This window comes from Larus michahellis, chromosome 17 (genome assembly GCF_964199755.1).
Source record: "Larus michahellis chromosome 17, bLarMic1.1, whole genome shotgun sequence".
Classification (NCBI taxonomy): Eukaryota; Metazoa; Chordata; class Aves; order Charadriiformes; family Laridae; genus Larus; species Larus michahellis.
In genome coordinates, this window is record NC_133912.1 from 6971734 (window position 1) to 6985515 (window position 13782).

The 13782-nt window shown below is 42.2% G+C and overlaps 1 long non-coding RNA gene across 1 annotated transcript in view; it reads left to right on the forward strand.

Moving 5' to 3' along the window:
- The first annotated feature begins 1534 nt into the window (after positions 1-1534).
- LOC141732417 (uncharacterized) overlaps positions 1535-13782 on the forward strand; it is a 152242-nt gene continuing 139994 nt past the window's right edge. The window contains exon 1 of the long non-coding RNA XR_012584091.1: positions 1535-1642. This is a non-coding gene — a long non-coding RNA (uncharacterized LOC141732417). The remainder of the gene's footprint in view (positions 1643-13782) is intronic.

A 13782-nucleotide genomic window follows, 5' to 3' on the forward strand; every position in this document is an offset into this window, starting at 1 on the left:
CAGCTCATCACTTCTGTGGGCTGGGCTGGTGGAAGGATGGTGAGGCAGCAGAGAACCAACCTCTTGGTTAAGATAACAACATTGAGAGAAATAAAATCAAGTCACCTGTGTGGTACAGAGGTATCCTTTTCAGGGATGAACTGATTGTGACAGCAGCAAGCAGCAGGAGTTATTGAAGAGAAGGCCAGTGACCGAGTCTGGAATGTGATGCTGGCATGAGAAGGGCGGGCTGTGTGTGTTACATGGTGTACAGTCCCTAAAATTTTACATGTGTTACAGTGGGTGTAGTTAGGTGATTCTGTGAGACAACGTGTTAATTCTTGGCTGCTGCAGTGAAAACTCATTCGTTATCCTGCTCTGAGATGTGCAGGTGGCTTTGCAGGGAGATGGATAACCTGACTGAGAAATGCATTTTACTTCCCTATGAAGGCTTAGAGCTAACAGTAGTATATTTTTTTCATCAAAATTCCAGGAGAAAATTGGAGCATGCGAATGTTAATAAAACAAACAAACAAAACCCGCAGGCCACCTGATCCATCTTCTCTGTCTCGTTGCTCTAACTCAGGTTTTGCCTAGTGCAGCACTGGTCTATATGCCATCCTCATGGCTGCAGTGGGTGGTATTTCTAATGGCACAATGAGAACCCTCAGCAGCAGATCTGCGTAAGCCCCAGCCTGTTTATAGCCCTGTGCTTTGGCAGTGTTTCCACTTGTATAACCACTGAAGACCTGAAGAAAAGAGTGGGGAGAGTCAGAAAAAGGGAGACGTCCCTCTCTCACATATTTTATTTGACAGTGAAATTCCTAGATCCGTTTTCATGCTGGTACAGGAACAGGCTCTGTCATCAATCTGAAGCCAAGCAGGGCCCTTGTAACATGGCAGCGTGCTGCAAATTCCTGCTAAGCCTCAGCTGTTTAATCCTGCCCCCTTTTCCAGCACCAGGTGCCATCAGCAATGGCACAGCAGCAGTGCTGACACTTAAAACAGGCAGGGACACCCAAAAGTCCCTTTCTGTTATTGACTTGCTTGTTCGATTGCTACAAACGCAGTGAGTTCAGGCCTCTGTGCTACAGGCAATGCTGGATTAAGGGAAAGGATGGTCACCTTTGTTGCCTGTATCTTTTTGAGGATGAGAAGCAACTTCACATCTCCTCCTGATATAATAACGGTCTCTGCCTTGTCATGTCAGCAGAGTAGGGTGCAGGTTAACACACATTTAATTGACCCCTGGCTCACTAATTGCTTACAGGGGGAAACAGCAACAGATTTAGAATATTTAATTAAATGCTAAAATTTGGTAGCAAGTTAATTAACATGTAACATTTCCCTCCCTAACAAACATGTCTTAAGACAGGGTAGGCAAGGCAACATTAATTGTAACAATTAATTAGGAATTAAACTGATAATGGATACAGCTGCTAACGATTAACAGCTAATTATGTCAAGCACTTTAACCATTCCAGAAAAGAACTGAAAGCTGGTGAGAAGTGGAAAAGGTATAGCTAATTGGCTTTAGCCTTCCTGAGACCTTTATAAGGGATGGTTCCTAAGGGTGCTTGTTCTGCTGCTTTATCCTGTTTGCAAGTAGTCTGCCTGCTTGGGCCTGGATGTCTTCACTGCATCAAGAGAAGATCTGCACAAGGTAGAGCTGAAGTGCTTGTTTTAGTTTTGTGTCGCCTATAAAGTAATGTCTTTAGTATCTGTGCTATGCAAGCATGTTCGTTGGTGCACAGCTATGCTCCGAAATGTGAGAGTATGAGTATTAAACTTGAGGAAGTATTGTATCTCTAAGGTATTGCAGACTGCGAGTAGTCAGACTGTAAAGCTCTTCGTATGTTTTGTATTGTGGATATGCTTGTGTGGTGTTTGGGCCAGTGTGTCTAGGGTGCCTGGAATATGTCCCAGTGTTTTGTGCTATAGTAAGTTGAGATCCTTAAGAGTTCTCCCTAACGTGTCCCTGCTGCTAGGAGAGGGACTCTTACGCACTTGTCTTAGTCTCCTGATATATTGCTATGGCCTCCTTCAGTCTTGACCAGATAGCTACAGTAGTGCTGTTGCTGTATTACAGGGATTTGCTAACCACTAGATTGGGGCTAGGAGGTATGTTATTGGTTTGTAAACAAGCATTTTCTGAGCTGTAAAATTAAAGTTACTCAGTAGGGAAATTACTCTTTTCCAGTCCTTTTTTGATTGGTCTCAGTGTAGCCCCAATTAGCTGAGCAAGGCAACCCAGTGTCTCAGGATCAGTGTAGGCTATTATGAAAGAAAAGTGTTTGCATCTTGTGTCTTACTGTTACTTTTACCCATGTAGACTTAACCTCATGTGAATGGACGTAAATTGTCTCAAATGAAGAGATAACTCTCATTAGAACTGACCTCAGAGAAAGGAGCAAACAAATTCCCTCTGATCCTAGCATCTATGCCTTGCCACATGGCTAGAACAGTCCTGCTCTCCCCACCTCGCTCTTGGAGGAGAGCGTAAATGGATGGTGCTGTGGTGTCAGAGTTGGAGAAGAAATAATTACCTTCTGTAGAGAGGAAATGGTCGAGGGTGGGAAGAATAGAGCACTGGATAATGTGATGTTCAGAAGCAACTTATTGATTGGTATTGTGGGGGATTGATCAGATCTTGTATGTTCCTATGTCACAAGTAAAACTGGCACACGGGAATCTCTTTGGGTTACAGATGGTTGCTAGTGGGGTGTGAGAACAATTGCTGTTCCTGTTATGGCAGAGCTGTGCTGAACACTTCTAAACACTCTCATCTGTTTTTACATGCTTATGCTGGGCTTTATTGGTGCTTGGGGTTGATTGATAAACTCTGGGTTGAGGATCAGGACCACAACAGTATGCTTTTTCACATAGGATGGACCCGAGACATGGCGAAAGAAATTCTAAACAGTTTAAAAAAAAAAAAAAGAAAATCCAATGTGGGGTGTACAGGGAATATAAAGGCTTATGCTTGTAGCTGCAAATCAAGCTCCGGTAATATGGAGGTACCTGTGATTTTTTTTCTGTGGTGTTTCTAAGAAATATTGTTTCAAATGGAGATAAGTGGGCCAGGAATACACTCAGTCTATAAACTAGAAGGCAGATTCTAACAATTGGAAGTTCTGAGATGCATGCTATAGGGATTTTTTGGGATGAAGAAATTCAGCTGGGTTCCAGGTAAGGGTGGAAATTATGTGACAAGTGAATTAGCAAGGACTGTGAAGAGATCCCTTACAAAAGAATGTGTTTATCAAAGGACTTTGATAAGGGAAATATGTAATCTTCTTGATCCATGTTTGGAAGACTTTCAAGCCCTCAGTTTTTAGAGGAACATCAGCGTTTTTCATTTTGTTTTAATGGGAACAAATGTTTCCAAGAGGCTTCATTCAATGTAAAAGCTGCCATTTCTCAATACTTTGTTTCTTTTTGGTTTGGAAAAATAACAACAATTTCATGTTTTAAATGCTTCAGGTCTCTGCTTGCTTCTAAAGTCAATGGTGTATCCAATGCTGAAAAAGCAGAAAGACTTGATGCTTAAGGACAGTAAAAGATTCTGTTGCTACTGAGACTGTAATGTGACCCCCATGGAGGGCCTGACCACTGCCTGTGCCTTTAAATTCATTTATAAGGGTGAGAAATAAATCTGCTTCTGTTCCTGTAGCCATGACAGAGCAGAAATTCTTCCACTGCAAAAGCAACAGTGCTTTTAAGTGTCAGGAGAGCGAATATTCCAGGCTAGATGTACCAGGGATGCTCCAAAGCTGTGGCTAAATTTGCTACTCATGCTCTTGAAAAACACAATTGCAAAGAAAATAAAAGCACAAGACCTTAATGTGTTATTAAGGCCTGGTATAAATTACAGAGTACCATTGAGACAAAACATTAAATAATAGATACTATACAGTGGCAGTTTTAGGAAGACAAATTGTCACAGAGGCTATAAATAAAAGGAGTATGCGAAGTGCTGGCACTGTCCCAAAGAATAGCTCTGCTGCTCAGGCACAGAACAGCAATATTTATGTCTGTTAGTTCATAGTTTGGGAGTGTGTCTGCTGGAGGAAGCCTGCTCACTTCCAAACAGGCTGGTGGTATTATGGGGAAGGAGAAAGAGGCAAATGGCAGCTCCCAGGTACTGGCACTTGGTTGTATACTGGAGATTGCCCCTGTCCCTCTGGGAGTAAGTGGGAGAGGTGGAGGACAGAGGGGACCAGAGAGGGCAGGATAAGGTGCTTGCAGACGGTATCTACCCTGGCTGTCAAAACTTTGGTGTTCCACAATGTGGGAAACTAGCTAGGGTCATCACGACATAGGCCTCTCAGCTTGTACTGAAGATATTGCAAGCCAGTTGTTTTGACACTGCTCTCGGCCCTTCTCTGTTTTGGGGGCCTCTGGTTAATTTTTGCCTGAAAGTACCATAAAAATGGGTTCGTCTGATATTGAGAGCTTTGAGTCCCTCCTGCTGGTCTACACAGGTTACCCCTGACAAGTGTTTCTCTAACTGTTTCTTGGAAGTTTGACAGTCTCCCCAGGCAGCCAGTCTGACACAGAAAATGGTTACTGCAATGGGTTTCTTCTCATTTTTTCCTGGGGGAAACATTAAGCTTTTCATTGAAAGCATCTCTCATGTACAAAATGTAACATTTTGACTAGTCTGGGCCGCAGGCTGACCTTAGAGCATTGTCCTCTGGGTTGAACAGAATGCCTCACATTGTGGTTACCCACTTGCTTTTCTCTTGCAAAATAACAGACTGTCAGCAACCCACAGTTGTTTTTGTGTCATAAAGAAGCTTGGACTTTGCCAGCACAAGACAATGAAATGCAATAATTCAAGCTGTAAAATCCATCTGTTTGAGCACACTGAGTTTTTCCATGATGTGGAATTGCTTGTGCTCTCCATTTATATTTAAATTCATGCCTGTGGAGATACCTTCCTTTGCCAAAGCAGCAGAGTCTCTAGTTGCTGGAATGAGGAAATAGCTGCATACAAGCACTTTTCAAAACTGAGATTAGTGGTACAGGCCATGCATCAAACTTGTTCTGCACCATCAGAAATGCAGATAACTTAGTTGCTGCTGTCACTTCCAAGGTTTGCAATGAACCTTGGAAATGTCTTGTAGGATTGTAGGGAATTCGGGGGACCACTGGTGTGTAGGTAGTCATCAGTTGGTGTTCACTAAAGTTGCTGGGAGTTGACCTGGGAGTGATGTGCAGATCCTGTTTTTTTTCTATCCTTATTGTGTTATGTGTCTGGGGGTTTACCACAAGACAGTAAAAGCAGTTTGTGTAAGTGAAGAGATGTTAAGTCTCCAGGGATATTACTCTTCCTCAGATGCAGAATCTTGGATGATAGCTCATGTAAAATTCCATGGTTTAGCCTGCTCCTTAGTGACAATAACACCATTCCCTGTCCACACTGATGTTCCTTTGAGCAATTCCAATTGAGCATCTGAGGAGGACCCTGTCTGTTTGTCTGCCTTTGATCGCCGTCTGTGCGTTCCTGAGTCGAGATCTGGAATCCAGTTCCCATCCGTCTCTGAGTCCAGTCTGGGACTTCCCCAGGGCCTGCTGGTGACATCTTCCTGGCAACTTGGTACAGTTTTGTGTATATATGTACATAGTGTCTATTTCATTATTTCCTTTTTATTTTATTATTAATATTTCATTGAAGTAGTTTAGTTTTTTCTAAACTCATAAATCTCTTTATCTCTCTTCTTCCTGTCTTTGGAGCAAGAGGTGGGGGGAGAGCATCTGTTGTCTTGTCATTGGCCAACCAGGCCGAAACTGCAACAAAACCAAAATCTGTGTGGCCATCAGATAGGCCTGGCTGTGTGTGGGAAACCCAAAATCAAATCATATCGCACTTTTGAGCGGTGTATTTCTTGAGCTAGAGAGGCCATAAGAGAAAGCAGGAAAACATTGATGCTGGTTGAAGCTGCTTTCACATTAGTGAAACTGTGCTGGTTACAGTGAGATTACTCATGGTTTATGCATGGGTGTAGGAATAAAGAGGTAGGCATAACAGTGGCTTTGAAGCAAAACCTTCCTTTGGTTTGGTAGGCAATGGGGGATCAGCTTGCCAGTGCAGGGTATGTAGCTTCCACTCTGTTATGATGCAGCTGAACTCCTTCCTGCACTCCTTCAACTGAGGCTTCTGTGGCTCTGCTTTCTCCAATGATCTTGCAAATCTACAGAGGCATCATCAGGTGGCAACTAGCAGCTGTAGGGTGGCTAGTTAAGATTCCAGGAGATCTGAGTTCTGGAGCATTAAAAAATAAATACATTCAGCTACTTTAATACAGCAAAACATAAATAGCTCTCAGTGAAGCAGGAAGGTAGCATCATGTGGAGACCTCTCTCCTTAGGAATTACTTGGTTTTGATGATCTGTTAAGGATACAAAGCAAAACCTTGAACACATTGCTCTTTCCTCCCTGTAATACTCCTTGCTTGTAATTATCTCTCTTTTGCAAGCACTTGAATTTCTGGAGAAGCACTTAGACCAGAACACGAAGAATAGCTTTCAGTCGCTCTTTTGATGTTTTTTGTCAGAGATGGACTAGCTCTCAGGTAGGAAGGGGGCAAAACCAGCTTGCAACTGTCTTTGAGGTTGGGGATAGACCTCAGAATAAAGATGTGCAACTTCCATGTTTCTTGATGTACTAATCTATCAAGATTAGAATAACAATTAAAACCAAACTTAACACTCAGTGTTGGGTTAAAGGGAATGTAGGTTTTGTCTTCACTGTTCAAATGGAGGCACAGTTAAAGCAGTGATAAATAGAAATGGGCCAGAAGAATTATAAGGCTCATCAGACACAAGTTTGTCAGGGGTGTTTGGAGAGGGAGATGAGGCTGCTTCATGTAATGTAATAGAATGTTTCCTTGTGACATTCTGTCCCATCTGATAGTCACAAGCCATGTGCATGGGCCGATTTACACGTGTGACTTGGTTTATCTGTCGGTGATACCAATAATCAACAGCATTTAAGTGTGTGGGGCTATGTTGCCTTGATGCAGTGTACTCTTATGCCAGGTTGGGATAGGACTCTTCAAGCAGTGGTTCCTCAGACTCTTGCCGAGGCAGGAAATTCTCGTCTCTTCAGCTCCTCTCAAACTGAAGTAACCACAAAAATGAAAATAAAACCAGAAAAAAGCATTTCTAAACTCTTTATTTTGCTAGGGTAGCGCAAGACAGATGTGTCTGGATGCATTCTGGTTCCTGTTACTGTTTTCCATTTTAAGTGGTTTGCAGTGAGGATATTTAAAAGAAACCTTTTCCCTTCCTGCTCACAGCAGAGTAGAACTGCATTCCTAATGAACTTTCCTGCTGCCAGAGCTGTGTTGCAGAGAGTCATTACTGCATGAGCGATTTCTCCTCATACAGAGACTCTCCATTAAGATGCAGTTTACATAATAATTTTAGAGGCATTGTGAGCCACAGTGAATGTTATGTGCTAGCCCTCTTCAAAGCAAGGCAGACATCAGCTCCTTGGTTATGTCTCCTCAGATGACATGTATCTTCTCTGTGTGTGTATAAAGTTTCCCTTGTCATTCTCTGTTACCTCGCTCGGTTCTGTTGGTAAAGACAACATCTGTGCCTTGGACTGTTGGTCTGAGGCCTTTATATGTATATGGGTAGACAGAGACTTTCTCTGCAGTAAAATTCTTGAAAAGAGCAATGAAACGGGTATGGTTTCTTGGCTTCAGCCGTAGAAAATACTTCCATTCCTTGAACTGTATGTGTTTAAACAGTAAAACATATAACTCAGAGGTGAATGTGCAATAAAAATAAAAGGCGGTATGGTCTCACTTAAAATAACTTTGGTTTTCTCTGCCTCTGAAGTTGTTAACATATTTGAGGATGCTTTGTGGCCTTGAGCTTAAAGTTGCCCTCCATTTCATCAATATAATTTAGAGCAGAGATGGGATCACTGTGGATATGTTCGTGCAGAAGAAGAAAATATTTGTGGAACATGAGCTTAGTGGAGCCGGAATAGGTAATACTGGCAGGGAAGATGCAACGGCACAGTGCTAGGTGTGGGTGAGAAGTGCGACTGTGCCAGTGGAATCACTGGACAGGTTATACTTGGAATACTAACGGTGTGTGACACCCTGTCTTTGATGCTGTTATTTGCATTGATGAGGCTGGAAGTAGCATGGGTATGCCAAATTATGCCATAGTTACAGTTTTTTTCTCTATCTCTGTATGGTACCCAACATAATGTAGGCTGCCTTGGTGCTGCTGCAATATTAAAGTGAAATAATACCATGAATAATATCCAATTTACTCATCCCACTTAAATTTAGTCTTGTTTAGTTTGATGAGTTTGACCTAATGGTGAATGTCATGTTTCCTTTTGTGGGTAACATATCGTATAGGAAAGAGATGATTTGCTCTTTTAGCATTTACTCTTTGGGAGCCAGAGTACAAAGCTATTCATGACACCTGCTGAATACATCAGAAGCAGGTCTTAGATAGCAATTGTTCTGATTTCTGGCTCTGATCTTTGGAGAACAAAAAAAATAAAATCACCCTGGTAAAGTTGCAAATGCTAACACAATGATGTAACTTCAATAAAGACCTCACGGACTTAATGAACTTGGGTGATAGCTGGGTTGCCAACATTGATGCGATTTTGGGACATCTTTCTATCTCTAAAGGGTTCCTTGCAAAAGCTTCTTCATTAAGTTTATCTGTCATGTGGCAACCTCTGCTACAGAGTTACTTCAGGGTGTTGGCAAAACAGCGCAACTCACACTTGGTTTGTGTATATCACGTTCACTCTAACGCACCTGATGACAACCTCCTGTCATTACTTGCTGACATGTTTTCTCTCAAAGCGCTGAAGATCCTAGAATCAGACCAAACAGGGGATCTACAAAGAACTTTCAAAAAAGAAAAAAAATCTTGTTGCAAACTCCATGTTCTCTTTTCATATTTCCTCCTTCAGTCATCAGTGGCAAGTCAGCTTTCTGCAGGAGTTAAAACCTATGATCAAAGGGGCATTCTGAACTCTGAAGGAGGAATATCACATTCAGGTGACAGATCAGAGGGTGGTGCCTCTGCATTGACTCTGCTACCTGGCACCCGGCTCTCTTTGCATCTTATCTTCTGTTCTATTTAATTTGTGGAAAAGAAATTTGCAATGTAAAGTCTGAGAAAGCAAAAGGAGTGGAACAAAACCTAAGATGAAGTTTTAACCTTGCTATGCTTACAGAGTACAGAGGCAGGTAAGCCCCACAGACAGAAAAGAAATGATTGTTATATTAAATCAGCTGCTTCCTGATGTGGCATTTTTCCCTTGGTCTCTTTGCAGGCATTTCTAGCAGGGATAATCCTGAACTCTGGGTTCTCTGGGATATCACTTAGCTGAGGGAGTCCGTAACAACGTTTTTCCGATGAGATGCATATTTGGTACTGAAATACTTTCAGACATAAAGTTCTTTTTATATATGTATATATTTAGTCAGAATTTGTGTGTATCCTTAAATAAAGCACAATGGTTATTTTCAATAGTCTATTACTGAAATGCTTAGCTTTCCATTTTCAAATTACTTTATCTCAAAATTCTGTGTAATTTTATTTCTGCAAGGTAATTAAAAGGTTTATGATCAAAAGGAACATGCCTTACAAAAAGGACTCAGCCAAGTGATTTTTCATTAACTTATGATTCTTTGTACACCTTTAAAATTGACCTTCTATTTTCAGATCAGGATATGTTCAAATTTTTTTATTTCAAAATTGCTAACACACCCTGGAATAATAATCCATGCTTTTGGCCAACTAGTTCTCATATGCAGCACAGAGACCCTTTGCAAATGTCTGCAGAGTCCACAGGGGAAAACAGATGGGGGCAGGCAAGAAGGAAGAATAGGGTATATGAATGATCTGGGAAGAACAGTGCTGCATGCACCGTTTTGAACATGTAGGGATTTCATACTCTAGAACTGACAGTCTAATAATTTCAGGCCTGATCTAACACTCCCTTTATAGCAGCTGTAGAGGATTAACCTTAATTTCAGGTAAGCAGTATCTTGAAAAAGATTATGCAGTGCTTGTGTTTCTAGGATGTGGGGATGTATACGTACAGGGGTTTTAAGACTCTCTAAGGGCTCAGTGCAATGGGAGCTGAATGTGAGAGGGTGACAACTAGGCACTGAACAATGTGTAGTGGTCATTTTACCAGGTGGTGTCAAAGTGGGGGACAATATCCTCTATAATTTGTGCTTCGGAATACTGCCCATGCTTACAGGGAGCAATTTCTCCCTTTAGGAGTACTGCTTTCCCCCCCTGCCCCTTCATGCCCAGTTTGGGCCCCTCTTGCTGCCTTTGACAGCATCCTTGCAGGGCTGCTCAAACTGGAGCCGCTTGCAGGCATGGATTCAGGACTCAAGCTGATGCATGAGGGTTTATTTTTAAAGCTATGGATGTTTGCAATTATTTTAAGTGTGAACACATGCTTTCCCCTTGTGAAAAGAAAGCACTAGCCCTTAATGAGACTTATTCTTCCAAGTCTGAAATAAATTAAACATGGCAGCATGAGCTCTTTCTGCAGTGATGCAGTGAAGCTGTAAATATTTCTGAAATGATCTAATTCTTTTATACTTTTCTCCAGGCAGTAGCACTTCCAAGTGTGTTTCCCTTTTAAGGCTCCTTCTCCACCCAAATTCCTCTTCCATGCAGTCACTGGTGTGTTTTTTGTACGCGCTGTTGGCAAAACCCAAGGTGTTTCCCCCTGCACTCAGCACTTTGACAAAAACAGGTTAAGAGGGAAGCTTGAGGCCGGAGCCAAGAAAGGAGTTTCATGATGGCTTTAGGGACATGTTGGTTGATTTCAGCCTGAAATTTCTCTCATATGTACAAGGTCTCTGCTCCCGAAGCTGTAAGGATATTCTGGACAGGAGGCAGGGTTGCTGTGTTTTGCATGCTTTCTCTTCGTTCTCAGCTGCCTGAGCTGCAGACAAGATTTGAGACTGTGGAGGATCCAGTTCTTGGGTGGTGCTCTCCCCTAAGGCCGCAGCTCCTGAAGGTGGCATATCTTCAGGCTGCAGTGCAAGGCTTAGTCTCATGTGCTCAGGAGAGGAGGTGGTGAAGAAGCTATGGCAGAAGGCTGAGCACCAGCCCTGAAACTTTACATAGCATGTGTCACCAACAGGGATGCCTATTCAAGCCTGGGCAAATCACTTAAATCAATCTATGCCTTAGTTTCTGGTCAGTAAACTGTGGTTAAAAGCTTTCCTTTCGTTGCTGTTTCGGACTGCTCTAGCTGTGAACACCTCAGGGAAGGAACTTGTACCACAAACAGTGACTTGCTGGGAAGGTGACAGTCAAGATGAATGTAAGCCAGCCTAGGGAGCTTAGAAGTTTGGCTTGTATTTCTCCTCCAAGTCAGGAAGGCTCCCAGGTGTTTGTACATTTGGGGTCTGTGTATGTGATTAGATGTGATGTTCATCCTTGTACATGAGATGCCGGGAAAAAAATTGCTCTAGTGCTCTCTCCCTCCTGCTGAAAGGTCCAAGGTGCCAATAATTGTCTCAAGCGTCAGCTATTGTCAATAAAAGTTTAGGTTGTCTTGAGTAACCCTACCACAGGGCTCAAGTGCCCATTGTGGCTCTGAGTAGCAGAGATGTTCCTTGTGAACAGTGAAAAACAACAGAAGTCTGAAGCAATATGCAAAGATTTCTCATTACGGGATTCTCACAGGTCTTAAGAGTGAGCTTAAAAAAAGACAAATGACTATTTCTCGAATGTCTCTTGCTTGAAGTGAGTAACTTGATTAACGCTGGGGAAAGATGTCACCTGGTGGAACAGATGAAGTGTGGTTTTTAGCAGGGCCTAACAAACAGAAGGAACCCCAGATCCACTGCTTTCTTAACATTTCTGGTTCATACTTCAGAAAAAATGTTTCCTTTGGGCTTATTAGCTATTAATTATGTGTCCTTAGGGTATCCTTTTTAAAAAAAGGTTTTAATGGTTTGATTTTAAGTGACTGTTAAAAGTACACTGTTGAATTAGGTTTTTATACTATCCTGTATAACAAGATTTGTGAGTTAGTGTCATAGAGACGGTTCTTTCAACGCCTGCACAATTCCGTAAAAATTTTGCCTCACTTTGCTAAGGTTTAACATGGGATAACAGTCCCTTCACGTTTACCTACTGAAGATTGAGGCGTTTTTAAAGACAGATGAAACATTGCTATAATACATATTGAATTATTTATTTCCTCTCTGTAAAAGTAACTCCCTCTGTGTGTAAATGATTGCTAAATTTAAATTGTCTGGGTTTTTAATGAATGGATTTTCCATTGGCTGTATTGTGTGATAAACACTTGCATCCTATTGTTGCTTTTGAATTTTCATCATATTGAAATACTGATTTCTAGATCAAAGCTGAAAGAAAAGCCACCTATTTCTGCCTTATTTTGGTAGAAAGCATCACTGTTATGTGGGTTATGATTCTTCCTACTTTCTAAGCAGATTTATTTCAAAAGAATTTGAAGAAAAGCTTTGGTCAATATTATCTTTGGTTAGGTTGTTTGTTGCAACATGGGAAATTGTCAGAGACCCAGTGAATGTGACAGGCTGCAATCAGACCTAGCCAGCTGGGTTTATATGAGCAGTGCTGGTTGGATCCAGCCTGGGGACAGTCAGTGGCTCTGACACAGTTTTACGGCCAGCCAAATTACACCTCGCCTGCACTATTAGATGTATGGCTGCATCAGAGGTAGCTGAGTATTTAATCAACCTGTAAAAGCCATCAATTTTTCATCTGCCTCTTCTGCTGTAAGAACTGTAGGAACCTTCTTAGTGTAATAATCTCAACTCAGACTTTTTTTCCTTCTAGGGACCACTAAACTGCTTTAAGAGTCTTTTCAGTTTGGCTTGTCCCTACTTGCATATAACCCATTTCTCTTGGCTGACTTATTGTCTACCCAGCTCAGGGGCTGACCTCATGTCTCTGAATTGGCTTCTTCCTCCATGCCCAGGTGAAATCTCCTGGGGACGCTACTCATGCAGAGGTGGTCAACTTGTTGGAGAGCAGTCCTTCTGCTGGCTCAGACTGACCTTCAGTCAGGTCTCGCCTGTTGAGATGCAGTAACTGGAACACCTGCTGGGAACTGTACTGTACTGATTTTTTATAATTTGGGGCCTTTTTTTGCAAACAGGTGCTATTAATTTGGCACTCAATTTCCATTTAAATGGAGGTGTTAACCTCAGGAGTCCCATGGAGGGCAGCTGGAGAGTGAAGTTAAATACAGTCCTTATTGCCACACCGTTTTACGCTGCTGGAGGTAAATAAATCCTGATACCTCTTAATGATTCATTGTCCTTGTGATGCTTTTGTCCCTCTCCCACCTCCCCCCCACCCCAAACAGGAGGAAAGGGGCTTAGTGTGCACTTGCTGCCCTTATTTCCTTGTGTTTTGTCTTCTCTCTGGGCCCAAACATTTTGACAAATGTCTCAAGATGTCTGAATCTTGTGAAGAGGCCATCAGTGTCCAAGGTGGAAGACTGTATCTGTGACAGTTATGCACCATTCTCCAGTTGGATGCTACCAGGGCTTCTGGGAAACCAGTTGTCATTGTTAACAGCAGAGAGGTGCAGGCTCTGGCTGTGTCTGAGAAGCAGGATGGGCAAGTAGGTAAAACAGATACGGCTGCCAGATCAGGAAACCTGGGCTTAATTCCCAGCTCCAACTGGCAAAGTCATTGAGGACTTCCTCACTTACAGATGAGGAAACTGATACAGTATGAGAAGGATAAGAACATTCCTCTCCTTTATAAAGCCTAAAG